Genomic DNA, 27,984 nt, shown 5'->3' with positions numbered 1-27,984 from the left:
AACGAATCTCCTATAATATCCTACGAGTCCCAGAAAACTGCAGATCTCTCCAACTGAGGTGGGTGCCAACCAATCAGTGACAGACTGAACCTTGGTAGGGTCTACTGCTATACCTTCTCCTGATATAACATGTCCAAGAAATCCAACTTCCTTCAACCAAAACTCACATTTGCTGAACTTGGCATACATCTTATGTTCCCTGAGCTTCTCGAGAACTAAACGCAAATGCTCCTTGTGTTCCTCTTCATTCTTCGAGTACACCAAAATATCATCAATGAACACCACAAGAAACTTATCCAAGAACTCCATAAACACCTCATTCATCATACTCATAAAATAGGCAGGGGCATTAGTCAATCCAAATGACATGACCGTGTACTCATATAGCTCGTACCTTGTGGTAAAAGCTATCTTAGGTATATCCTATTCTCGGATCTTCAACTGGTTGTATCCTGATCGAAGATCGATCTTGGAGAATACTTTGGCTCCTTGCAGCTGGTCAAACAAATCATTGATCATCGGTAGTGGGTACTTGTTCTTGATCGTCACTTCATTCAACACCCGATAATCAACAACCATTCTAAAAGATCCGTCCTTCTTCTCAACTGAGAGCACTGGGTGATGAACTTGGTTGAATATAACCTTTCTCCAATAACTCCTTAATCTGCTTCTTAATTTCCTCCAGATCATTTGCGGGCATCCGGTATGGCCTCTTTGATATTGGTCCGGTGCCTGGCAATAGCTCTATTAAAAACTCTATCTCTCGATTTGGTGGCATGCCTGGTAGTTCCTTTGGAAACACATCCGGGTAATCCTTCACAACAGGCACTTCTTCCTGAACAACTCCCGAGAGAGAATTTACTTGGGTCCTCCTTAGCGCATGCCTAGATACATACTTGATCCTCTTTCCCTCTGGGGTGGTGAGTAAAATTGACTTACTAGCACAGTCATGTTTCCTCCATACTTTGATAGCCAATCCATGCCTAGTATTATATCCAATCCTTGTGATTCCAAAATTACTAGGTCTGAGGGGAAAACGTGGCTACCAATGGTTAGGGGTAACCGATCACACCATCGGCTGGCCATATACTCTGCTCCTGGCGAGCTTACTAACATGGTTGATCTAAGGGCTAAGGTTGGCAACTTAAATTTGTCCACAAATCCCCTTGATATGTATGAATGTGATGCACCTGTGTCAAAAAGAACGAGAGTCAGGCTGTTCTTCAACCTCTTCCACGTTGATGTGGTTCACCTGACCTCTGGTGAAGGGATTGGGCTTCTTCCCAGAGCTTCCATTTCCATTGCCGTTCTTCAACTCAGAACAATCATTGGCGTATTGTCCAGTCTTCCCGCACTTGTAGCAGGTGACATGACTCAGATCTTTCTTAGCGGGTGTTGCTGGGTTGGAACGGTTTTGGTTGTTGCTTCCTCCATTCCCATTTCCATTCTTGGGGCCACTGTGGTTATGTGAGCTTCCTCCATTATGAGTGTGGCCTCCATGGTTATGGTGGGTATGTCCTCCCGAGTTCGGGGTAAAACGAGGCGTCTGCTGAGCTCCAGAATAGTACTTCCCCTGTCCATACTTCCTTTTGCGGCTCTCTATCTGTTGCTGCTTGCCTTCAATCATAAGAGCCCTGTCTACCAACTCCTAGTATTTAGCAAATGTTGCCACCATCAACTGCATGCTCAGCTCATCATTCAGCCCTTCCATAAACTTCTCTTGCTTTGCGGCATCTGTGGCCACATCATCCGGGGCATAGTGGGCTAATTTGTTGTACTCATCCACGTACAGCCCCACAGTATGATTTCCCTGGTGTAAGTTGCGAAACTCATGCTTCTTCATACTCATTGCTCCAGTTGAGACATGGGCTGTGCGGAAAGCTTGCTGAAACTGATCCCATGTGACATTGGCTATGGGAAAATTGGTTGTGTAATTCTCCCACCATGAGGCTGCGGGTCTGTCGGATGTGGGGCTCCGGCAAACCCTTAAGGTTCGAACACTGGGGTGCGCGCGAAGTCTTTCCCTCCTACCGATCTACGCCCTAGCTCGCTAGGATATTGCGGACGAACTCGACGAACTCACAACACAAAGAGACACGGGATTTATACTAGTTCGGGCCACCGTTGTCGTGTAATACCCTACTCCAGTGTGGTGGTGGTGGATTGCCTCTTGGGCTGATGATGAACAGTACAGAGGGAAGAACAGCCTCCTGAGGTCGAGGTGTTCTTGTGCTTGGTGACTTAGCGGGTGAGAGCTGGGTGAACTGCTCGATGCCCCTACGGTGGTGGCTAGCTCTACTTATATAGGCCCTGGGCCTCTTCCCAAATATTGAACGGGAAGGGAGCCAACAACGGCAGGCAAATTTGAAGGGGGCAGCTAGTACAAGCTATCCTGACAAAAGTGGTCTTCGCCTGCGAAAGGCTCTGGTGGTGACACCATCTTGGGCTCCACGATGACCTCCGTCTTGCCGACCTTCTGGTCTTGGTCTCGTTGCACCGATATAGGAACCTTTGCCTGATGCCTCGGTACTCCTCGCCTACGCTGGCCTCCTTAGCACCAAAGAGGAAACAAGGATGCTGCGCGCGCTGGCGCCCGCCTGACGCCGATCGTCACAGCTCGCGTCCCGAGAGCCTCGTGAGGTTTGCCCCGCCTTGATATCTTCGCTCCTCGTGAGCCTGCCTGACTAGGCCACTCCTGAGGAGGTCTTGCGTCGTCCACCTCGCGAGGCTTGGCCCCTCGCGAGGGTCTTGGATGCCTTGTTGATGAAGATGGGCCGTACGGCCTGCTGGCTTAGCCACGCCGTGGGCCGAAGGCAGGCAAGTCTGGGACCCCATTCCCAGAACACCGACAGTAGCCCCCGGGCCCAAGGTGCGCTCGGGCTTGGCTTCGCGGCGAAGCCAAGGGTCAACTTCGGAGCACCGCAGGCCCCAAAAGCATGCGGCCTCGGTTGACGCGTGATGGTTGATTGGACGTGGGCGTCTCCGCTTCCCCACGCTGCCCTTGAATCCGCCTGGCTATGCGGCCCCCGCCTCTCGCACAGTTATTCTTCCTTCGCCCGCGCCCGGCTGCTCCAATCTCCCTGCTTCCTCGAGGCCCTGCTTTGCCCTTCCAATCTGACTTGCGCTCCGCCTGCTTCATCGCCATGGCGCTGAAATAGGCTGAAAAGGGGAAGAAACCTCTGTCCTTGCCAACTGCGCCTCCGCCCTTTGAGCCCGCGCTCGGCCGGCCTCGGGTGCTCAACGACGAGGCCATGGACAAGGTGCGCCCCATGCTTGCCTCCAGCTTCAACGAGTGGGGAGAGACGGTGGCTTGGCCCGCGTCCCACACTCGCATGGATCTGGCAGTCACTGAGGTCCCGATCTTCATTGATGCCCTCTGGGCTGGCTTGATTCCTCCCTTCTCCGCCTTCTTCAACGCGGTGCTCGAGCATTATCGGATCCACATGCTTCATCTCGACCCTCAATCTATCACCCTTCTTGCCGTCTTCGCCTTCTTGTGCGAGGCCATGGTGGGCATCGCTCCTTCCGTGGGCCTGCTTTGCCATTTCTTCTCATTGCATCTGACCGGTCCCTGGCAGAGATCGGGGTGCGTGGGTTTCCAGGCCGTGTCCGCGACTGCGGGCGCGGGGATTGACTTCGAGCTTCCTCCATCCATGAGTGAGTTCCGCATATGATGGGTGTTTGTTGATGCCGGCGTGCTTAGCCCTCTGCTCCAAGTTCTGGCGGGGCCCGCTATTCCAAACTCCGGCTAGGGCCATCAGAAGCTCATGAGCCCCCGCCTTGCCCCCGTCTGGGCCAGGCTGAGGTGGTTGAAGGACCTCGGCGTGACTGCGCCCATGGTGGTGAAGGAGTTCGTCAAGCGTCGAGTCGCTCCACTTCAACGCCACTCCCGCCCGATGTGGGACTTGCTCCGCAGCCAGGACCACATGAGGTTTCAGGAGAAGGGGCTTCCTCTTGCGACGCGGCAAACGGTGCTCATGGTCCTATCGGGTGTCCCTCTGCCGGATGAGATGCCCAGGAATAGCTGCCTGTTGTACCGCTGCGAGAACAACGCCGTATTTGCCGCGAGCATGCATTCCTTTGGCGAGTGGGGGCTGCGCCCAATCGGCCTGGTGGGGTCCCGCGAGAACCCCGTCGTCGTGGTTCCCTTCTTCGTCGCCGGTGCCGAGCTCGCCCCTGGTGAAGGTGCGGGAGGGCGAGCTCCGGCGGGGGCCGGTGACTCGAGTGCTGAGGAGCACATGCCGAGTGGTGATCCTGGGGCGTCGTCCTCGGGGGCCTGCGACCCCCCTCCTAAGGCATCGGTCACCGAGGAGACGCGGCATGCGGCTCCCGAGGCCAAGGCTCCAGGAGCCTCGGGAGGTTGTGGTGAGACGGTGCCCGGCTGTTCGCCGCAACCGGGCACCCCTGAAGACACCCTTCCAAGCTCTACTTCGGCCCCGTCGCGCACCGGCCGTCACATCCAGCGCTTCGGTCATCTTTGTGTGGACTTCGAGGAGCTCCGCAAGAGGAAAGGATCCCCTAGCGGCAGCAATATCTTCGGGCCGTTGAAGCGGCGAACGTACATCGCCATTGACGCGTAAGTATCTTATTGTCATGGCTTCTTGCATGTAGTCTTCGTATCCTGACGTCAGTCCTTCAGGGCTCCTTCCGCTGAAGCTATTGCGTCTTCTGAGAAGCGGCCTCCTCCTTCACCAGCTCCCCCATCGGCCTTGAGCGTTCCTAGTCTGCCTGCTGCCCCTGGAGCAGGGTCGGTCGGGGGAGCGTTTCTGCCTTCGCGGCGCGCTAAGCCCGCGGCTTGGCCACCCCTCCCCCACCGTTTGGCGTGGAGCTTGGCGGGCGGGCCCAAAACTCCTCCTTTGCTCTTGGACAACAGCTGACTGGCTTCGATCTTCGGCTCCTCTTCAAGCAGCGAGCCCCAATCGGCTCGGGCTCCTCGCGAGGACTGGCTGATGTCTGGTGCGGCGTCAGCCCCCAGCCCCCTGCCGGGAGGTGGCGCGCCACTTGGTGCCCCGCCCGCTGCCCCGGAGGTGGAGGACGAGGTGGGCCGAGCGTTCGAGCTCGAGCGCAGGTGGACCATAGTTCGTCATAAGCTCTTCCAGGAGGCGATGGGCGCGATGAGTTGACTTGGTGAAGAGCTCACGGGTGTCGACTCGCGCCTTGAGGCTGAAGGTCTCTGGCTGGTGGAGGAGTGGTGCAAGCTAAGGGTGGCTATCAACCTCGGTCGCTATCAGCGCGACCTTGAGTGTGTGAAGGCCGAGGCGTCCCTCAAGAGGCTGCGGAGGAGCGCGCGTGGGAGCTCCAGGCCTGGAGCGCATCCCTTGAGCAGCAGGTGGTGGCGCGCGGGGCCGCTCTTGCATCGCTGAGGGGGACGCCCGCAGAGGAAGAGGAGGTCCGGAAGCGCGATGAGGCACTGGCCCTGAAAGCCGTGGAGCGCAGCCTCGAGCTCGAGCAACTGGAGACGAGGGAGCGTCAAGTTGCTCAAGCAGAAGATGCCGTCGGGGCTCGCGAGGCCAGAGTCGAGGAGGAGGTCCGTCGCCGGGTGGCCGAGGTTCGCGCAGACCTGGAGGGTAGATACGACCTGAAGCTGAAGCTCGCAGGTAGGGAGGATGCGGTCAGGGCCGCTGCCCTCAGGCCCAGGTTGGATGAGGCTGAGAGGCGTGCGGAAGCCACAGCCGCCGCCCTGGTTACGGCGCAGGCGGACTTGGCCTTCGCCCCGCCGAGCTGCATTCCCTTTGGAGGCGGGTTGATGACGCTGAGGCCGTCGCATGGCAAAACACGGAGGAAGTGCTCCAACAATGAACGCTGGAGCGCGAGCATGCCCCTATGCTTTAGGATCTCCGGAACAGGGCCAATATCGCCCTGGGCCATATTTGCGACGTGGATGTGCCGGCCCCTCACTCGAATGACTATGCCAGCCACCTGACCTTCTTCACCGAGGTGGTGACGTGCCTGGAGGCTCGATCTGCCAGAGCTCGCCAGCTTGTGGAGGAAAGGGGGCGTGGCCTGCTTGAGCGCGCTTTCTCCCGTGTCTTCAACCACCTTCTGAACGCCGACACCAACTTCGATTTCGACGCCGCCATCGCCCTCGTGCCCACGACCGTCCGGGGTGACCTGGCGCGTTGGGTTGAGGACAATGTGGACGCGTTGGTCAGTGCCTTCACTTCGGAGGATGACACGGTGGTGGTCGTCGCAGACGAAGGCGACGTGGTTGACGACGGCGCCGGGGGCGTCGCCGATGACATCGACGATGCCGACGAAGACGATGACGACGCGAGTGACGCATCCGCGAGTGATGTAGCGAGTGACATTTCTGGCTGATCCCATGTTCTCCTGTCGTTTCACCCTGTACACAAAACTCGGGCGTGGCCCTTGGAAGACTTGTAAGAGCATTTTGAGAGGGGGAGCCCCTCATGTAAGCAAATTGCAGTTTTTGCTTTCCCATGCGATGTGAGTATGTGTCCTCATGAACCCGCGAATCCGGGGGCGAGTTTTCCATCGTGGTTTACCTTAGCCAACGCCCGCTTCGAGCTGGGTCGTGAAGCGATGAGTTTCTGAGAATCCTACGGAGCTTATCGCCCCGTCTAAGGGGGCCGCGCAAGGGGTGAGCACCAGCCGCAGCGCTGGCACGCGCTTGACGAGCGTGCGCTTCGTGTGGTCCAGCTCGCGAGGAGCTCGTGAGGGAAAGGCGATGGACGTGAGTCCCAGACAAAACAAGATCCAGAAGGCAAGAAATTGCTCGAACAAGAAAAGGCACCCCCCGCGCGCATCGATAAAAATTCGGCTTCAACTTAAATCCAGATCCAGAAAGCAAAGCTACAGAAAGAGAGATCCAAAGCAAAAGGCCGCGTCCGGCACCTAGTCTAGTCTTCTGGTCTTCAAGTCTTCTCACCAGCGCGGAGCTAAGTGCTGCCACTAGGCGTGGGAGGGAGCCCCAGGGCCTGAGGCCGGCGCTCCTGAGACTCCGGGGCGTGTACAGCCCCAACTCATTATTACGTGAGAGTGTCACGGGCGGCGAGCTTCACAGGCACTGGGCCTTCTTTACAGGTGCCGGCCTTGCTTCATATCGCCAGACGAGGGCCCCGCCTTGCGCCACCCTTGATCTCCTTTGAGCCAACCGGTCGCCAGTACAACACAAAGGAGGGAAAGAGGACGCCAGCGGTGCCCTCGGCAACCACAGGTCCTCTGCCGGGGGAAGGGTTGTCGAAGCCTCCCCGGCAGAGGGCCTACCTCCGGGTGTCCCCTGGATTCGCGCGCCGTGGGGAGGGGCCTGGCTCCCGACCCCTCTCCTGTAGCCCCCAACGCGATCCCCCTGCCGGCAGGGAGGCCGCCGAGCTGGGGCCGCCGGCCGTTGTGGTGATCCGTTCCTCCTGCGACTCATGGTTAGCGTAAGCTTGCTCCTGAGGGATTAGAGGTACCCAGTAGTGGTCGTTGCACACGCGGTCGTGGTGGTTCCCCGGCGGCTCTTGGAAGGCTTCGACTCCTAGCGCCCCCTCTTCCCAATCTTCTCCAACGAACGAGACGGGGTCGTCCTCCGGTGTGTACTCCTGGTCCGTCATGCGGGGCACGTAGGCTTCCGGGGCTGTTACCCCGAACACCTCGCCGTGGTGCCCCACACTCCATGTTGCCCAGCCCAACGTGGCGTCCTGAGGGTAGTAGCGTGGCCTCTCGCCGGGACCATGGGGCGCGACGCTTGTGCCCGTGCTTGTCGCGGGCGGTGCGGGGGCGGCGGGGCCTCCGGCGCCGCCGGCCGCGCTGGTGTCGACGAAGCCCCCATGCGCGCCCGCCGATGCATGGGTGCGGCGAGGCCCGCCATGAGTTCCCGCAACGGCCTGTGAAGGGAGTCGATAGTAGAAAGGCGGCGCTCCCGAGGCCGCAGCGTCTAGTAGCTCAGCAACGCGTTCCAGCAGCGCGTCCCGGCCGCTCTCCATCAGCCGGCACCGCAGCAGCTCCCTTGCCACGGTGAGTGCCGCCCGCATGTTTTCCTGCTCTCACCGCGAGTGCGGCGCCGTCGCCGCGGCGTTGCTTGCTGCCCTTGCAGCGGCTCGTACCTGTCATGGGGTGGGGGTGGACGACGCCTGGCAGCGCCGCCCGCGCCCTGCAGCGTTGGACGACACCCGCACCGCCTGGAGCGCGGGGTCGAGGTCTTCATGGGCGGGTGTCGTCGCTCGGGCCGGCCAGGCCGCCCAGCGGTCGGAGTCAGCTCTTGGGTCGCCGGACATCTTGATCGCGGAACGTCGGCAACTCGACTGGCGGAGAAGAAGCTCCGGCGCACCCCTACTTGGTGCGCCAAATGTCAGATGTGGGGATCCGGCAAACCCTTAAGGTTCGAACACTGGGGTGCGCGCGAAGTCTTTCCCTCCTACCGATCTACGCCCTAGATCGCTAGGATCTCGCGGACGAACTCGACGAACTCACAACACAAAGAGACACGGGATTTATACTGGTTCGTGCCACCGTTGTGGTGTAATACCCTACTCCAGTGTGGTGGTGGTGGATTGCCTCTTGGGCTGATGATGAACAGTACAGAGGGAGGAACAGCCTCCTGAGGTCGAGGTGTTCTTGTGCTTGGTGACTTAGCGGGTGAGAGCTGGGTGAACTGCTCAATGCCCCTACGGTGGTGGCTAGCTCTACTTATATAGTTCCTGGTCCTCTTCCCAAATATTGAGCGGGAAGGGAGCCAACAACAGCGTGCAAATTTGAAGGGGGACAGCTAGTACAAGATATCCTGAGAAAAGTGGTCTTTGCCTTCGAAAGGCTCTGGTGGTGACGCCATCTTGGGCTCCACGATGACCTCCGTCTTGCCGTCCTTCTAGTCTTGGTCTTGTTGCACCGATATAGCAACCTTTGCCTGATGCCTCGGTACTCCTCGCCTGCGCTGGCCTCCTTAGCACCAAAGAGGAAACAAGGATGCTGCGCGCGCTGGCGCCCGCCTGGTGCCCGCCTAACGCGGATCGTCACGGCTCGCGTCACGAGAGCCTCGTGAGGTTTGCCCCGCCTTGATATCTCCGCTCCTCGTGAGCCTGCCTGACTAGGCCAATCCTGAGGAGGTATTGCGTCGTCCGCCTCGCGAGGCTTGGCCCCTCGCGAGGGTCTTGGATGCCTTGTTGATGAAGATGGGCCGTACGGCCTACTGGCTTAGCCACGCCGTGGGCCGCAGGCAGGCAAGTCTGGGGACCCCCGTTCCCAGAACGCCGACAGGGTCCATCCAGTTGATGTGCACCAAAGCGCACCTTCTCAGCGTCTGTGCAACCTGCGGTGGTAGGCTCTCTTCCAATCCTACGGAGCTAGTCATCAGCAACAATCGTCTCGGTGCTACTGGAAAACACCAGCGGATTCAACCTCAAAAAACGGGCTAAGTTGTCAACTGGAGGTGGTGGTGGTGGGTTGCTGTTGTTGTTGCCTTGGTTCTGGACTAGCAACTGCATCAAGGCATTCTGCTGTTGGATCAACTGAGTGAGCTCCGGTGGAAAGACAAATCCGGGGTCACGTCTCGGAGGCATCTGATGGGTTTAGAGGGGAGAGATTAGAATAGAGTGAGGTCTAGAGAGAAATCACTACCCATATGCACATGAGACAAACACATTCATATCACACCACTCAATTTCAAACAAGGGCATACATACGATCTAACTACCGTTACAAATTACTCGAACTATTACTATATACATGGGGGAATACTATTGATATTTGGTGGTCGACTAGAAATTTTGATCGGTGGAAGATTCCATGATATCTGCTCCAGCTTCATCTTCATAATCATCAACACTATCGGGTGTCGTGGTATTCTCACGGGGGGGGTGTGAGGCGACAGATGCCACAAGGGCTTAGTGTGAGGGTAAGACTACTGTTGATAGGCCCGGGAGCGGGTATGCGAGTAGCACGCGCTAGTTTACCCAGGTTCGGGGCTCTCCGGAGAGATAATACCCCTACTCCTGCATGTCTGTGTATCTGTAGTATATCTGGTACAGAGTTGCTCCTGGAGCTGTATCTGAGATCAGTGCCAAGTGCATCTTATCTGGTATATGCATGCGTATGGGACATGCTAGTGGCCGGCCATGCTCATGGCCGTGAGCATGTGGGTGCTCATGCGTGAGGGTGTGTGAGAATGAGTCCATCCCCCTTGGATGGATGGATGTGTGCCCATATATATAGGCATGGCTAGCTTAGGAAGTAAGCTAAGTGGTGGCATGGGCAAGGCATGGTGGGGTGTCATGCTTGTCCTCTGGGTCACTTCATAAATAGTGCCAGGGGACAAGTGACACTATACATGATGGCTGGGGTGACACGTGAATAGTGCTCGGGTACGACCATCTCGTCGGTGTCGAGTCGGGCTGAAGCCGGCAGCCGGCTAGTTGGTGCAGTCGACAGCCGGCAGCCGGCCAGGCAGAGCAGTCGGACGGGGAGCCGGCAGGAGCAGCCGGGCAGTCGGACTGAGGGGCTTTGCTAGCCCCGATGTCTTGAAATATTGTCTTGCCGTCTTCGGGATACCCGTGGCCAATTACTCCGACAGTAGCCCCCAAGCCTCCGGGCAACTTGGCAAAGTTGGGCGGAGGTTTTTTGGCGGGTGTTTCATGGAAATGATCATGCAAAAGACAAAGTTAGTCCACGCAGATATATCAAATGATTGCTTTTAGCACTGCAAGTTTTATGCGGAGGGTGCCGACTCGGTTTCGTCCGAGCCCCCTTCAATCTCTTTCATGTTCCCTCCGCTCTTTGGCTTGTGCTCTCGCTTGCCGGACAGCTGCTCTACGGTCTGTGGCTGAGAGTGGGCCGTGGAGTGGAGTGTACAATACTCAGACTCTGGGAGCGAATTTAACCGAGCAGATACTCATAAAGAAAACGGCCGGGTCGCCCGAACCGCTTTTCTTCCCGGACGTTTTTCGCGTGGGTGGCCTCCAGCGTTCACTCTTGCTAGCCAGATAGCCGCTCTGCGGTTTGTGACTAAGAGTGGGCCTTTGGTACCGCGCACGCTACTAAGCCGTCTGCGGGAACAAACGTCTCAGGCCATGCGGCCAGCCCCCGGGCCAACTTTGGCTGGCGCCGAGGCGAACAGTGATGCAACTGTAATGAAATGCGGAGATAGCCCCCGAGCATCGCTCGTGGTTATCCGTGCTCTCGCGGTGAAAAAATATGCGGGTGAGGAGCTCACATTGGTTTTCATGTAGCCGAGGCGGAGTTTGCCGAAGACAGCCGGCGCGGCTCGGCGCTCGCGGAGCGCACCGGCGCACCCGCTGGGTGTTGCCTTCGAGCCCCCGGGTGCTCGAAGGGGGGTCCCGGCCGGTCGGGCTCGACCGGCCAGGCGGCGAGGCGTCTTGCAGCGCCCTTTTTCTTCTTCTGCCGGCTGCTGGCAGCCGGACGAAACTCTTCTCTTGTCTGCGATCTTCCGCGGGGCGCGTCAGCGCACCCACTGGGTGTAGCCCCCGAGATTCGGGCCGACTGCTGAGCAGTCGGGCCGGATCTTCCGGCAACTACTTTGTCTTCTTCCTCGCAGGGCCGACTGCTGAGCAGTCGGGCCGGATCTCCCGGCGACTACTTTGTCTTCTTCCTCGCGGGGCCGCGTCAGCGCACCCGCTGGGTGTAGCCCCCGAGATTCGGGCCGACTGCTAAGCAGTCGGGCCGGATCTCCCGACGACTACTTTGTCTTGTTCTTTTTCTTCTTCAACTGGCTGGGCAGGCGGACTTCGAAAACAGCAGTCGGGCCCTTTGCAGCCGGCCAGGTAGCCCGCGGTCAGACGCATTTTTCTTTTTTTTTTCTTTTTTCTCGGCTGTAGGCACCAGGCCAGCCAGATCTCGGCAGGCGGACGCACACACACCTCTTTTTCTTCTTTTTTTTTCGTCCAACTGCATGTGAGGAGCCGGACCCAGCCCGCCCCTTTTTTTCTTTTGACCAGCCGGCTGGGCACCCAGCCCTTCTTTACTTCTTTTATCCGACTTTGACTTTTCTTTTATCTTCAGTCCCAGCCCGCCCTCTTCTTTTATCTTCTTCACACTGGCTGAACAGTCGGCAAGAGCGAGCGGGGAGCCGGCAGCCGGCCAGGCCGGCCGGGTGGTGGGTGAAGCCGGGTGGCGGGCGGAGCCGGCCGTCCGGGTGGCGGGAGCCGGCTGTGCAGGCGCGGAGGGGGAGTCGGCGGCCGGGTGGCGGGACTTGGGCGACTTGGCGCGGTGCGGACGGCGGCTGGCGCGCCTGAAGCAGTGAGTGCACGGGAGGCGGCCGACCCGCTGCCTGGAGGCGGAGCAGCCGGCCAGGCGCAGGCGGCGCGGTGGAGTGGCCTCGCGTGACGAGGCCAGAAGCGGGGTGCAGCGTGAGGAGGTCCTGGCGCTCGGGGCGGGAAGCTGGAGTCGGGCGCAGCTGCGGACGCGAGGAGGCCGGGCTCGGGGCCGGCTAGGCGAGAAGGCGGAGCCGGCGCGGAGATCCCGGGGAGGAGGCGCGTCGGGACGGCCGCACGGTGGAGAGGCGCGGCAGGGTGCTCGAGGCCACGGCGACATGGGCCCACGAGCACGCGGCCATGGAGGCGGGCGAATCCGGTCGGGGGAGGCGGAGCCAGGTGGATGGGCGGAGCCGGCGGGGCAGCAGCCGGACGACGGGAGGCAGCGCAGCCGGCAGCCGGCGGGCGGGCGCGGAGCACCCGGCTGCGGGGAGGAGCGACGGGGCGGACGCCGGCTAGCGGGGCAAGGCGGCCGAGGCCAGGCGAAGCCGGCCCGCGGGAGCCGGCGGGCGGGCGAGGCGGCCCGGCAGGGGCGGAGCAGTGGCCAGCGTGGGAGTGGCGGTGCTCGGGAGCCGGTCGGGTCGGAGCCGGAGCCAGTGCGGGCGGTAGGCGACCGGTCGGAGCCAGCAGCCGGCCCGGGCGGGGAGCCGGCCACGAGCACGGTCCGGGTCGTGGACGTGCCTGGGGCAGCCGGACGGAGGCGCGGCGCAGCGCCTGAGAGGCGCGGGGGCGTGAAGGGGAGAGCTGGGCGCGAGCTCGGCAAAGCCGGCCAGCTCGTCGGAGCCGTGGAGGAGCGAGGCGGCAGGATGCACGGCCGCGGGACAGAGCAAACGGAGGGCGACGGGGCCGGCGCCGTGGTGCCGTTGGAGGAGAGGTGGCCGGAGCGGCGCAGAGCCGACGCGCTTGGGCGCTCAGGTGCGGAGCGAGGCGTGCGGAACGGGAGCCAACCCCGAGCAGTGGCTGGCCGGAGGCGGAGGCGCAAGGCGCGCGGGAGAGGCGTCCGGGCCTGCAGGCGGCCGGAGCCGGCAGCCGACCAGCCGGCGTGGGAGCTGCAGGCGCGGACCCGGCGGTGGCAGCGAGCCGGACGAGCAGGATGCGGCCGCGGCGGGAGCGGAGGCCGACCACCGTGGCGGCGGCCGACGTGGGCGGGGAGGCACGCGTGGGGAGCAGAGGCACGGCGCGCTGCGGGGCTCGGGAGGGAGAGCTCGCACGCAGGGGCGGGTAGTGTACTTCTTGTATCCGGCCAGTGTCTGATTGTCGTCCGGCTCGTGTGCACGCTGCATACGAGCAATATCTGGGACGTGTCTGGCCATTGACTGGCTTGCGTCTGGGATGCATATAGCATGAGGCATATACGGCTTGTAGCTGAGGCTTATATGGGGATTGTTTGGCCATTGGTGAATTTGTACAAAGGCTCCAGCGTGGGAAGAGCATGGAGGTTTTGCAGGGAAGGGGAGACCGCAGTTTCCACGAGCATGGCGAAGGCGCTCGGTGCCGAGGCCGATGGCGAGGACGCGCCGTCCCGCGCGGCCGCCCCTGCGGCGTGTTGATGTCGAGCCCTCGGGCGCAGCTGGAGACACGACAACGACGTCGCAGCGGTGGCGATGAAGATGGCGAGGCCGACGACGAGGGTACGCCGCCCCACGCGGCCATTGGGGGGCATGTCGATGTCGAGCCCCCCGACCGCTATCGGAGAGATGGTGCGACGCTGCAGCGGTGGAGACGAAGATGGTCCTGCCCGGACTGCGAAACCAGCAGCAGCGTGGTAGCATGGTAGTAGTACCGCCCCACGGTGGGCGCCAACTGTCGTGGTATTCTCACGGGGGGGGTGTGAGGCGACAGATGCCACAAGGGCTTAGTGTGAGGGTAAGACTGCTGCTGATAGGCCCGGGAGCGGGTATGCGAGTAGCACGCGCTAGTTTACCCAGGTTCGGGGCTCTCCGGAGAGATAATACCCCTACTCCTGCATGTCTGTGTATCTGTAGTATATCTGGTACAGAGTTACTCCTGGAGCTGTATCTGAGATCAGTGCCAAGTGCATCTGATCTGGTATATGCATGCGTATGGGGCATGCTAGTGGCCGGCCATGCTCATGGCCGTGAGCATGTGGGTGCTCATGCGTGAGGGTGTGTGAGAATGAGTCCATCCCCCTTGGATGGATGGATGTGTGCCCATATATATAGGCATGGCTAGCTTAGGAAGTAAGCTAAGTGGTGGCATGGGCAAGGCATGGTGGGGTGTCATGCTTGTCCTCTGGGTCACTTTATAAATAGTGCCAGGGGACAAGTGACACTATACATGATGGCTGGGGTGACACGTGAATAGTGCTCGGGTACGACCGTCTCGTCGGTGTCTTGTCGGTGTCGAGTCGGGCTGAAGCCGGCAGCCGGCTAGTTGGTGCAGTCGACAGCCGGCAGCCGGCCAGGCAGAGCAGTCGGACGGGGAGCTGGCAGGAGCAGCCGGGCAGTCGGACTGAGGGGCTTTGCTAGCCCCGATGTCTTGAAATATTGTCTTGCCGTCTTCGGGATACCCGTGGCCAATTACTCCGACATCGGGGTCGGAGTCGGTGTCGTCGATGATGATGTAGTCTCCTGGGTGGGTGTCCTCCTCTGGCGCGGGATCTCCCATGAATATTCCTAGCTTCTTCTTCAGGTCTTCATTCTTCTCTAGTAACACTGCAATTTTCTCTTCATACCCATCGCGTGTAGACTTGAGTTCCCCTTCAAGCTCCATGTTCCTGGTCATCACTTTCTTCATGTCTATCATGCTGGCGCACATTTGGTTCTCCTGATGACGAATGTGCTGGTTTAACTCCTGGATGTAGGCTGCAATGGATTTATCCCTCCTGGTGCAAATCATCTCCCATTGTTCATCTCGGCGTCCGCATATCTGGTAGATGGTGTCCTTGAGATCCTTGTGGTATACCTCGCCGATGCATCCCATGGCGATGTGGGCTGCCATGCTCTTTCCTAGACTCCAGGTTGGTGCATCAAAGGAAAACTCTATGGGCTCAGTAACTGGCGTGAATGTCCTTCCTAGAACATGAACTCGAATCATCCAGCGCTCCTCTTCTGGTAAAGTGGCGGTGTAGGACCCGGTGAAGCTTGGTATTACGATGTTCAGGTATCTAGTGGCTTCCTTCAAGTGTCGTCCAAAAGGTGTGTCTTCATCCGGTTGAGCAAACTTGTTCCTTGGGTCCGCCATCTATAGAGTAGAAAATGGAGAAGAGTTAGAAATGAGTAGAGAAGAGGGTCCTATTACTTATCTTAATGGTCGCGTCCTACAGTCAGCGTGTGCTCTGATACCATCTTGTAGAGATCCGACCTCAAACGGTCAAATCTCTGTGCATAAGTGTCATCCCTGGACCGGTATGCTGACACACACAGTACTCGAGGATTTATAACAGAGTGCAATCCCACACTTATTACATCGAATGACTCAAAAGAGAACTTATTACAAAAATATGGCTTAAGGCCATCTAACTAAGATAATAGCGGAAGCTTCGAGAGTAAATGAGTCCATCAACTCCAACGGCATAGCTGAGTGCACGACAACGACCTAGCGCACCTTACTCTTCGTCTGAAAACTCTGCAACATAATACGTTGCAGCTTGTGTAGGTCAGCACATGGAATATGCTGGCAAAATAACACTATAGAACAATGAACAATGTAATAGCTATAACTATATGAATATTTGGTTGGTGGAGGCTCTATGGTTATCATTTTTGCGTAAAGCCAATTTTTTCCTACAACAAAGGAATATATTTTATTTAACTACAAAGTTTGTTGAAAAACATTGAGAATGGTAACCCCATCTCAATCCCAAATTAATAATCAATAACCCCGCATATTAATTAAGTAAAGTGATGAGATCAACATAGTAATTGAAGCACCAGATACGCAAGATGTCCGTAACCGGGGACACGGCTAACCATGATTAGTTTGTACACTCTGCAGAGGTTTGCGCAGTTTTCCCCACAAGACTCAATCTCCTCCGTTGGATTTCTTGCACTACATGATGTTTGAGAAACGGATGACCGAGACACAGTCTTTTAGAAGCATTAACTCTTTCGACGGGTAAACCGTACCACCTACATCCCCTACATCTGCTAGTTTACCACTGAAAGAGGTCACACAACATACTCAACTATGCCAGAGCCCATAATGGCTTGTGGCTGCACACGGAAGTTTCCAGCATGAATAACATAATAATCCCTTTGAGCCTGGGTGGCAAACCATAGGAAAAATCACACGGATACCCTGGGATCTCCTTTGGACTGCACTGGATTACCCCAGGTGCCCACAAACAATCCACCCAGATGTGTATTTAAGTAGCCACCTTAATTTAAACCTTAGTTAACAATAATCTCTCACATCTGTCATGAATAACTCAACCCAAACCACGTCTACGAGCATAGCATAGCAGTATAGGCATAACGTAGAAGTAACTCCCAGGGTTTGAAGTAAAAGACAATAGGTTCTACCTCATCAACTACTTCCCAATACCCACAAGTTAATCAAGTCCTAACCATGCAGTGTTTGGGGGTTGAAACTAATGCATAAAAACTGGGTAATAAAGGATATGATCAAAGTGTTACTTGCCTTGTTGACGATCTGAAAACCCTAGTGACTCGTAGTAGCACACTTCGCTCTCCGGAAACTCTATCGGAAACAAACAATGGCATACATAAGCACTCAAGCAATAGATGCAAGGGTAAAACTCAAATGAAAAGATCCAAGCTGAAAGTTCAACTGAAGAGCTTCGATTTGCAAAAAAGAATGAAACAAATTTGAGCTACGAAACTAAAACTACTATCAAAAGAAGTTTGAATTCAAATATGCTTGAAACCCAATTTTAATTTTTCAAAACCATGTTCAAGTTAATTATCTGGAAAGAGGGGAACAAGACGAAGATTTATGCCTAAAAACCGGCGGGGTCGGCGGCGGTTTCCGGCAAGACGGCGAGGCGGCGGCTCCGGCGGACGGCGGTGCGAGGCGGCAGCAGGCGGCGCGGCGTCGGGCGGGGCAGCGGGTGGTGCGGGCGGCGACGCGAGGCGGCGCGGCAGCGGCAGCGACGGCTGGCAGCAGCGGCAGAGGCTCCTAGCGGCTGCGGCGGCTTGCGGTGGAGGCGGCTGCGGCGGCGGTGGTGAGGAGGAGGGGCTGCGGTGCTGCGGCTTTTAAATGTCGAGGGAGGGGCGGTGATGCTTGGGCGAGGGGGCGGCCATGGGGAGTCCGGCTCGGACTCCCTCGGCGTCCGCGCGGCGGCGGGATTCCTCCCGCGAGGAGAAGGCGGCGGGGCGAGGTGGGCTGCGGCCTGCTCGGTTGGGCCTTCGGCCCAGTCGGGCGACGGAGATTTTTTTTGAAAAAAAAAATTCGCCCGAAAGAAAAAAATTCCTAATAAAATAAAATAAACTAAAAATACAAGAAACAATTTTCATCGTCCAAACCTAATATTTAGGACAAGATGAACATTTTTCTGGCCTAAAATGCAATTTTCAAAAAATGCATATTTTTCTAATTCAAATAAAACAGCAAATAAAATGCAAATGAAATTTTAATTTGATTTAAAAAAAATCTCCAATATTTATCTCTTATTGAAGAAGTCATTTTATCTTCTCTCTTTTATTTTATTATTGGAAATAATTGGAGAGCAAAATATTAAAATCAAATTGATCCTTTCTTCAAATTTAAAAATAAATTCAAATATGAAATTAAATGAAACCTCCAACTCTCTCCTTGGGTCCTTGAGTTGCTTAAAGTTTCTAGGATCACAACCAAAATGCAATAAAAAATGATATGCATATGATGCCCTATGTATAACATCCAAATTGAAAATTGGGATGTTACACTAACCCTTTATACGGTTGCCATGGGCCTCCTTTTATAGATCAAGGGGTTACCACAATGGCAAAGTAGTCATTATGCACTGATAAGATAGCAAACAGTGCTATCATATTAAACTCTACGGGTGACAGGGTGCATTAAATGCACCGCTCAACGTCACATCGTTGGTTGCTCGGCAGGGCTTGCCGGGCCATCTTGCCAGCTCCACGCCTGCTCGCTTGACACGTCGCAGGACAGGCGTCATCTGTGGGTTTCTCCTGTAGGGAAAGGCTACCATGTGGCGAATGGATGCCACTTAGTCACTCTGTGGCTTGACATCCACTGATTGACGATGTGGCTCATGGCGGAGTAGTTGGTGAGGTCATTTTGCCTCCGTGTGTCCCGGCAAGCCCTGCCGGGACGTCTTGGATGTCTTCTTCCGGGGATGGCCTCGCCCCTTGCCGAGCTTGCCTGCCCTGCAAAGGAGGCCCTTCTCCTGATGATATCTTGCTTCTCTGGCTTGGTCTTGGTCCCTCTGATCTGCATGTTGGTGCTTCGAATCTCTTAGTCCCTCGTGCTTTGACTTGGGTTGGCGCTTCAATCTCGTTCCCGTGCCTATGCACAGTCTAGGAAACAGACCCAGGGTTTGTTGCACCGACAAAATCCCCCGGCCTGCCCAGACCGCGCTGCTGAGCATCGTTGGGGTAGGGCCTAATAAGTGCACAGGTAGGTTTGCTGAACAGGCTGGTCTGTTGAGGTCTTCTTTGCTTCTTCATTAGCCTCGATTCCGGGCTGGTTTCCGGTTTCTCCGCGCGTCGTGTAAAACCAATAGTGGTGAGGCCACTCAAGTAATGGCCCGTGAATGACTTTAACGCACGGGGTGGAAACTGCCAATTCACTCTTCCCACCACGCCCTTATCCTTAGCCACGTATGCTGCATGCATCGCATGGGGTAGGTAACGGAGGCGTGTGGCATAGGAGAGCATCAAGGCGAGGGCCCGGTTATCGTGAATTGGCGGAGGAGGACGGTGGCCGCCTGTTGAGGGAGCGGCTCCCCTCCCCGTCCCGCCTATACAAGGGAGGGGCGGAGGAGGGTGGAGTCACTCATCCTCACATTCCTCCTCTTCTCCCTTCTGCTTCTGCTGGTTATGCTGAGAAAAAGAGCTTGGGGCCTTGCCCCAGGCTCCATCTTGAAGCTCTCTCTAGATCGGAAAGGGGGACTCGGGCGGCGCGGCGACAACACCGGGGGTGGCAACCCTGGCATGCCCGCCGCCGGGCCACCTGTGGCCTTGATTTCAGTGGGAGGGACGCGAACGACACCATGTCGAGTCTTGAGGCAGGCATGGCGCGCGGTAGCCGATCGCTCCTCATTCTTCTTCCCTTCGCTGTGTGATGTCGCTTGAAGCTACGTCGATATTTCCCCAAAGACGAAGGGATAATGCAGCACAACGGCTATAGGTATTTCCCTCAGATATGAAACCAAGGTTATTGAACCAGTAGGAGAACCAAGCAACACAACGTAAACAGCACCTGCACACAAATAACAACTACTCGCAACCAGACGTGTAAAAGGGGTTGTCAATCCCTTTCGGGTAGCGACGCCAGAAATTGGCAAACGGACGTGAGATAAAATTGTAGTAGGTTGATAGATCGAACGCCAAATAAAATAAAGTGCAGCAAAGTATTTTTGTATTTTTGGTTTAATAGATCTGAAAATAAAAGGCAAATAAAATAGATCGCGATGGCAAATAATGTGAGAAAGAGACCCGGGGGCCGTAGGTTTCACTAGTGGCTTCCCTCGAGAAAAATAGCAAACGGTGGGTAAACAAATTACTGTTGGGCAATTGATAGAACTTCAAATAATCATGACGGTATCCAGGCAATGATCATTACATAGGCATCACGTCCAAGATTAGTAGACCGACTCCTGCCTTCATCTACTACTATTACTCCACACATCGACCGCTATCCAGCATGCATCTAGTGTATTAAGTTCAAGGAGAAACGGAGTAATGCAATAAGAACGACGACATGATGTAGAAAAGATCTATCTATGTATAGATAGATAGACCCCATCGTTTTATCCTTAGTAGCAACGATGCATACGTGTCGGTTCCCCTTCTGTCACTGGGATCAAGCACCGTAAGATCGAACCCACTACAAAGCACATCTTCCCGTTGCAAGATAAATAGATCAAGTTGGCCAAACAAAACCCAAATATCATAGAATAAATACGAGGCTATAAGAAATCATGCATATAAGAGATCGAAGAAACTCAAATAACTTTCATGGATATAAAAAGATAGATCTGATCATAAACTCAAAGTTCATCCGATCCCACAAACACCCCGAAAAAAGAGTTACATCATATGGATCTCCAAGAGACCATTGTATTGAGAATCAAACAAGAGAGAGGAAGCCATCTAGCTACTAACTACGGACCCGAAGGTCTACAAAGAACTACTCACGCATCATCGGAGAGGCACCAATGGAAGTGGTGAACCCCTCTGTGATGGTGTCTAGATTGGATCTGGTGCTTCTGGACTCTGCGGCGGTTGGAATTGATTTTCGTTGACTCCCCTAGGGTTTCTGGAATATTGGGGTATTTATAGGGCAAAGAGGTGGTCCGGGGGGCACCCGAGGTGGGGACAACCCACCAGGGCGCACTTGGGCCTCCAGGCGCGCCCTGGTGGGTTGTGCTCCCCTCGGAGCACCCCCCAGGCGCTGCCTTGGCCCATTAGGTGTCTTCTGGTCCATAAAAATCTCCGTGAAGTTTCATTGCATTTGGACTCTGTTTGGTATTGATTTCCTGCGACGTAAAAACATGCAAAAAACAGCAACTGGCACTTGGCACTATGTCAAGAGGTTAGTACCAAAAAATGATATAAAATAGCTATAAAATGATTATAAAACATCCAGGATTAATAATATAACAGCATGGAATAATAAAAAATTATAGATACATTGGAGACGTATCACTGCGCTGGGGAGGAGTCATGGAAGAGATTCGTCGCTAGTAGAGGCGAATCTGACTCCTCCTGGGCGCCGCCCTCTTGCCTTGCAGGAGGGCTCCTTGCTCCCATATACGTCTCCGGGACGTGCATTGACTTCCAACGTCAGTGTTTCTGGGGATGACCATGCTCTCTGTGAGAAGACTCAGAGAGCATGGTGTCCGTCGTGATGGCCGCGCCGAGGTCTTCGGGTGGTAGTGATGCAGACGGCAGCGGCAACCCATGACGCGTCAAGAATGGGGACGACTGTTCCGACGAGTCGTGTTTGTCGGTGACTCCGTGCCTCCCATCTGGTCCTCCGACAGCGTCACCATCCATGCATGCCCTCCGATTTCTTCCTCCTTGCTGGGGAGCAGCGGCGTCCTGATCCTGGGGAGGCGTCGAATCCCAGATGTGCCCGCCTGCGACCTCTTCGACCTCTTCCTGTAGGAGATGGAAAGGGGAAAATGCATTATGGGGCACTTATCTTTTTTCAATCTTAAACCTGTAGACACTTGCCAAATTTTAATTCAAATAATGTAATCTCTCGAGTCTTCTGTAATGCATGTGTATGTATCAGCATATTAATGAAAATGATGAACCTTGTCGGGAACTCGTGCATGTGTATGTCCATGTAGAGGTGAGATGCCTCTTTAATGTAAATAAATGAGTTTTCCCCCAGCAGGCTATCCTGCCGGCACCCTTTTCGTCTGCCGGGGAGCAGCGTCTACCGGGCAACAGACAAAAGGGACCAGCCCCCCGCCAACTTCTTTTTACCAAAGGCCACCGCGACCATCCTGACCGAAGTAACGTTCAAGTCAGGGACGTGAGCACCTAAGTCTCAAAAGAGTGGCGAGGTTTTCTTATGCACAAGTTATAGCTTACAGAACACTAACGGACAGGAGGTAGAACTTATCTATTTAGCTTGCCGGGGATCGCAGTGTCGGACAATCCTCTCAACTCCTTGTCAAAGCCAAGTCCGCGGCAGGAACCTACAGCTTCACGTAGATGACAATGAATGCAGGATGCGATCCTATCTATATGCATATGCAAATGCTCATGAAATGCTTATGCAGTGATCGTGGAATGCTCATGCATGCATGCAATCTTGGTCGCGCCCCCCACAACGCTTCTTTATTTTCTCTTGCACAGGGTCATCGCCCTGGCTTTGTACAAGGGGTTACATGCAACTGAGGCAAGGCCTGTACAAAAGGGTGGCTGCTGAGCAAGGCCCGACAGCCGCGCCTTACGGGTAGAACTTGCGGAGATGCTCAATATTCCATGAGTTTTGCAACTGAATGCCATCTCCGATCTCCAGACAGACTGCGCCAGGTCTGGTGACTCATACTACCCGGTAAGGGCCTTCCCACTTTGGTGACAACTTTTTTTTACCCTTGGCAGACTGAACGCGCCTAAGGACAAGGTCACCTTCCACAAAACACCGGGCGTGAACCCTGCGGCTATGATAGCGACGCAGGGCTTGCTGATAGCGTGCAGCACGCGTAGCAGCCCGGAGACAGTTCTCCTCGAGTAGCACAACATCGTCACGCCGGTGCTGATCTTGCGCTACTTCATCGTAGGCAAGCACTCGAGGAGACACATAAATGAGTTCCGTGGGGATAACTGCTTCTGCCCCATAGACCAGGGAGAAGGGAGTCTGCCCGGTAGCTCGGTTTGGTGTCATTCTGAGGGTCCAGAGAACTACCGGCAGCTCCTCGATCCACCGCCTACCGTGCTTCTGCAGCGTATCAAAAATTCTCGTCTTGAGTCCATGTAGCACTTCAGCGTTCGCCCTCTCAGCTTGTCCATTGCTCCGGGGGTGTGCCACAGAGGCAAATGAGATCTTGCATCCGAGGCCATGAACACATTGAATGAAGGCGTGGCTCGTGAATTGGGTGTCGTTGTCGGTAATGATCCTTGCCGGAACTCCAAAACGACACACCAATTCTTTCAAGAACTTGATAGCTGACTGAGCAGTCACCTTTTGTCAGTGTACAGAAGTAGGGGATCTCTTTGTACCCCTTTACTTGTACACGGGCAGTCAGAGCCGCACCTACGACCACACTTAGCAGGGCAGAAGAGAGAAGCAAAGGCACAAGAATACCAGAGCAGCGCTCCAACTAGGGGCGCAGAAGACGGAGCAGCAAAACAGGCTTCTCCCCAGCAAGACCCTTGCCGAGGCGGCCTATGCAGCCCCGGCAAGAGCCTTGCCAGGGCAGCTCACCCAACGCCAACAACACAGCCACCCTTGAGCCTGAGAGTTCCGACACCATCGACAATGTTGGGACCAAAGCTCGGGAAGCGCCTGCATGGAGGCGTGCAGATCTTTGTAAAGACAAAAGGCCTGCAAAGCCTAGATGAGGACCAGAAGACAAGACAATCGCAAGGCTCCTTGCCGAGGATGCCCATGAGGCCCCGGCAAGGCTCCTTGTCGAAGACACTCGCAATGCCCCGGCAAGACTCTTGTCGAGGGCGCTCGCAAGGCCCCGGCAAGGCTCTTGCCGAGGGCGCTCACAAGGCCCCGGCAAGACCCTTGCCAGGAATATACGCAAGACCGCGGCAAGACCTTGCCGCCCCATCATCGCCCCAGCTCAGCGGCCAACCCACCAACTGAAGCAAGTACCCATGTGGCAGTACGTGGGTACTAATCCAACTAGCCCAACACGTGCGTGGTGGCATACCGATCTTCCTGAAGACCCTAACACCACGCCAACTCAGCAGCTTGCCAGCCTACATGGCGTTGCATGCCTTGTTGGCCTGGACACGTGTCGGAGCAAGGCGGGGCGGCGACGGACGGGACGGGCCTCGTTACCGCCCCCGATAAAGCAAGTGGACACGTAAGTAGCGCATTTAATGCACTTTGTCCTGTAATGACAGGCGATAAGCTTGTACACTGTATACCTTTCCACCTCCTGTGTGCCACTGTGGCAACCCCTTTTGACTATAAAAGGAGGCCCGAGGCGTACTGAAGGAGGATTTGGATCTTTTGGACGATGCACGCACCGTAGCTAGTTCAAGAGCTCAAGAACACTCAAATATACATCAAAGCAGGACTAGGGTATTGCGCATCCTCGCGGCCTGAACCTGGCTAAACGATCCTCGTGCTGGCTTCTAGACCCGCTCTTTGCACAACCCCGTGCCCGCCAACCGTAGAAGGGATTCCAGAGATCCCATAGGTGTCGTTTCCCCGACACCTTTCTCACGGCAGTCACTTCCGACCACTTTGTAAACTTGTCAATAGCAACAAACAAGAATTCAAAGCCCCCGATTTCTCAGTGGAAGGGGCCGAGGATATCGAGCCCCCAGACCGAAAATGGCCATGATAGAGGGATTGTTTGAAGAGCTTGGGTAGGCAGGTGGGTTCTCTTGGAATGGAACTGGCAGGCTTCACATTTGGTGACTAGCTCGACCGCATCTTGGAGGGATGTGGGCCAATAAAATCCTTGCCAGAATGTTTTCCCAACTAATGCCCTTGATCCAATGTGGGAGCCGCACATGCCTTTGTGTACCTCAGCCATCAGTTCCTTTCCTTCTTCCCGGCAGACACACTTCAATTTCACACCGTTGGGCCTCCTTCTGTACAGAGTGTCATCGACAAACTGATACATACTAGCCCTCCGGGCTACTTTTTCAGCTTCATCTTGGTCGTCGGGAAGCTCTCCGGTTTGGAGAAAGTGGACAATGCTCCTTGCTCAAGTTGGAGCCTAGGGCTCGGCAATGAGGACTAGCGGCACCTCCTCTGCTACGGGAGCACATGCCTCATTCGCGGGGTCCATGGGCCCGGCTGGAGGGTGTGGTCTGGCAGGCTGTGAGGAGTTGTTTCCGGTAGGGTCTCTGCCAGGAGCGGACGGCTCTATCGAGAGAGGCTTACCGGAGTCCGACTTTCTCCTTTTCCGGGCCATTGTTGCTGGGGATACGGAGGGCTGAGTGAGATGGAGAACAAAAGTCCCTGGTTCCACAGGAAGCTTCTGCGCATCACACTTTGATAGATGATCAGCTAAGCTGTTTTCCGCACGGGGTACGTGCTCTGTTTGCAATCCGTCAAAGCGCTCCTCCAATCTCCTCACTTCCTCGATGTATGCCTCCATCAATGGACTTTGGTAATCCTTGTTGACTTGTCTCACCACAAGTTGTGAATCTCCTTGAATGATCAGCTTCTTAATTCCCAATTCGGCCGCAATCCTGAGCCCGGCAAGGAGCCCTTCATACTCAGCTGTATTGTTGGTTGCTTCTTCCCGGGCAAAATGCATTTGGATGACGTACTTCAAGTGCTCCCCGGAGAGGGCGACAAGAAGCACGCCAGCTCCTGCACCTTGTAGGGAAAAAGCACCATCAAAATATATAATCCATTCTTGGGGCGATTCCTTGCCGGGGATAACTGTCTCTGTCACTTCCTCATCAGGGGTTGGCGTCCATTCTGCAATAAACTCTGCCAATGCCCTGCTCTCAATAGTTGATGTGCTCACGAACTTCAAACCAAAACTGGATAACTCCAAAGCCCACTCCACTATTCTATCGGTATCCTCAGGGTTTCAGAGTATCCTTTGTAACGGGAAACGAGTGACAACCGTGATCTCATGGGCTTGGAAGTAGTGGCGCAGTTTGCTTGAGGCCATGATGAGACGAAAGATCAACTTTTGCACGCCAGAGTACCTCGATCTAGCCCCCTGTAACAAGGAGCTGATGAAGTACACTAGGTGTTGTACCACTTTCTTCCTTGCCGCGTCCTTGGGGTTGCTCTCGTTGCCGTGCTCATTGTTGTCCTGATTCTTCTCTGACTCTGCCGGTATCTGCTCACTCTTTGCCTCATCCACTTCTCGCTGTACTACCAAGGCTGCACTGACCACTTGGTTGGTTGCCGCTAAGTACAGCAGCAACGGCTCCTGGGGTTTGGGAGCAACTAGGGTAGGCACAGAGGACAAGTAGGCCTTCAACTCTTGCAAAGTTGTATCTGCTTCAGGAGTCCACTTCTTGGGCCCTGCCTTCTTCAAAATTTTGAAGAACGGCAGGGCGCGCTCGGCAGACTTGGAGATGAACCTGCTTAGCGCGGCAACGCATCCTGTCAGACGCCTCACATCCTTAACTGTTCTTGGTGCTTGGATCTTCTCGATAGCTTTGATCTTGTCAGGGTTGGCATCGATCCCGTGATGGGACACAAAGAACCCAAGCAACTTGCCGGAGGGAACACCAAATACACACTTCTTCGGGTTGAGCTTCAAATTGATCTTGCACAGATTAGCAAATGTCTCCTCCAAATCTTGAATAAGGGTGGCCCTATCCTTGGTCTTGACCACGATATCATCCATATAGGCTTCTATGTTTCTGTGCAGCTGTGGCTCAAAACCAATATGGACTGCCCTTGCAAAGGTGGACCCGGCACTCTTTAATCCGAATGGCATGCGGAAAAAATAGTATGTACCACATGGAGTGATGAATGACGTCTTCTCTTCATCTTCCTTGGACATGAAGATTTGGTGATACCCAAAATATGCATCCAGAAAGGAGAGAAAATCACAACCTGAAGTGGAATCCACAATATGATCGATTCGCGGCAAGGGAAACGGGTCCTTCGGGCAAGCTTTGTTGAGATCTGTGAAATCTATGCAAAGCCTCCACTTCCCGTTAGCCTTCCGGACTACCACTGGATTTGCCAACCATGTGGGATGCAACACTCCTCTGACCAAACTAGCTGCCTCGAGTTTCTTGATCTCTTCCGCAATGAATTGTTGCCTCTCCAAGGCCTGCTTCCGGACTTTCTGCTTGACAGGTCGGGCATATGGGCAGACAGCAAGGTGGTGCTCGATTACGTCCCTGGGAACATCGGGGATATCAAATGGTTGCCAGGAAAACACATCGGTATTCGCCCGCAGGAAGGCAACGAGCATGCTTTCCTATTTGTCATCGAGGGTGGCGTTGATAGTGAAAGTACCATCAACGCCAGCCAGCCCTGCCGGGACCTTCTTCACTTGGGGTGCAGCGACCTTGGATCTCTTGCTGTTGGAACACTCTGGCACGTCGTCAATGGGTGTCGTGCACTCGGTGGGGGCACGCTTCCCGGACTCTTTGCCGGAGTCCCTACAATCCCTCTTCTTCCTTTGCTTTCCTTAGCGGGAACCGCTGCTGCCGTTGCCTCTGCCGCGACCACGTCCCGGTACATCTTGTCCATACAAATGATTGCATCCTTCTCATCTGATGGAATGGTGATGACTCCCAGTGGCCCACGCATCTTCAAGGTATTGTAGGCATAGTGGGATGCCGCCATGAATTTAGCCAGGGCCGGGCGTCCCAGAATCCCATTTTATGGCAGGGGAGATCGACCACATCAAACACAATCCTCTCAGTCCGGTAGTTCAGTTCTCCGCCAAACTTTACCGGCAATGTGATCTTTCCCTTAGGATGGCTCCTACCGGGATTCACTCCTTGAAACGTGCCGGTAACCTCTAGCTCTTCCTCTGCTATCTGAAGCTTGCTAATAACTGCTGGGGAAATCAGATTCAACCCGGACCCGCCGTCCACCAACATCTTTGTGACCTTGAGGTTGTGAATTGTTGGGGAGAGCAACAATAGCAAACACCCTACCGCAGTGGTACGTCTAGGATGATCCTCCTCGTCGAAGATGATGGGCGTACGAGACCATATGAGCAGCTTCCGGGCCTCTGGCGTTGGTTCCACGACATTGATTCTCGCGCCCACCGCTTGAGTTGGCGGTGAGAGGTGTGCAGAGATGCACCCCCGTCAATGCATAGGGCGTCAGTGGCCTTCTGAAACTCTTGCTCACTGGTTTCTCCTTCATCCCCTCCATCGCTCTCATCATTGCAACCTTCCTTCTCTTGACCTCTGGCGGGCTTTCCTTGGTTCCGAAAGGGTTTGCTGGGGCGATTTACTTCACCACCTCGACCCTTACGGCCAGCAACATTCTGACCCTTTTCCTTGTCACGTTTCTCATACTCTACTCTCTGTCTCTT

This window comes from Aegilops tauschii, chromosome 6 (genome assembly GCF_002575655.3).
Source record: "Aegilops tauschii subsp. strangulata cultivar AL8/78 chromosome 6, Aet v6.0, whole genome shotgun sequence".
Classification (NCBI taxonomy): Eukaryota; Viridiplantae; Streptophyta; class Magnoliopsida; order Poales; family Poaceae; genus Aegilops; species Aegilops tauschii.
This window is presented reverse-complemented; position numbering follows the sequence as displayed.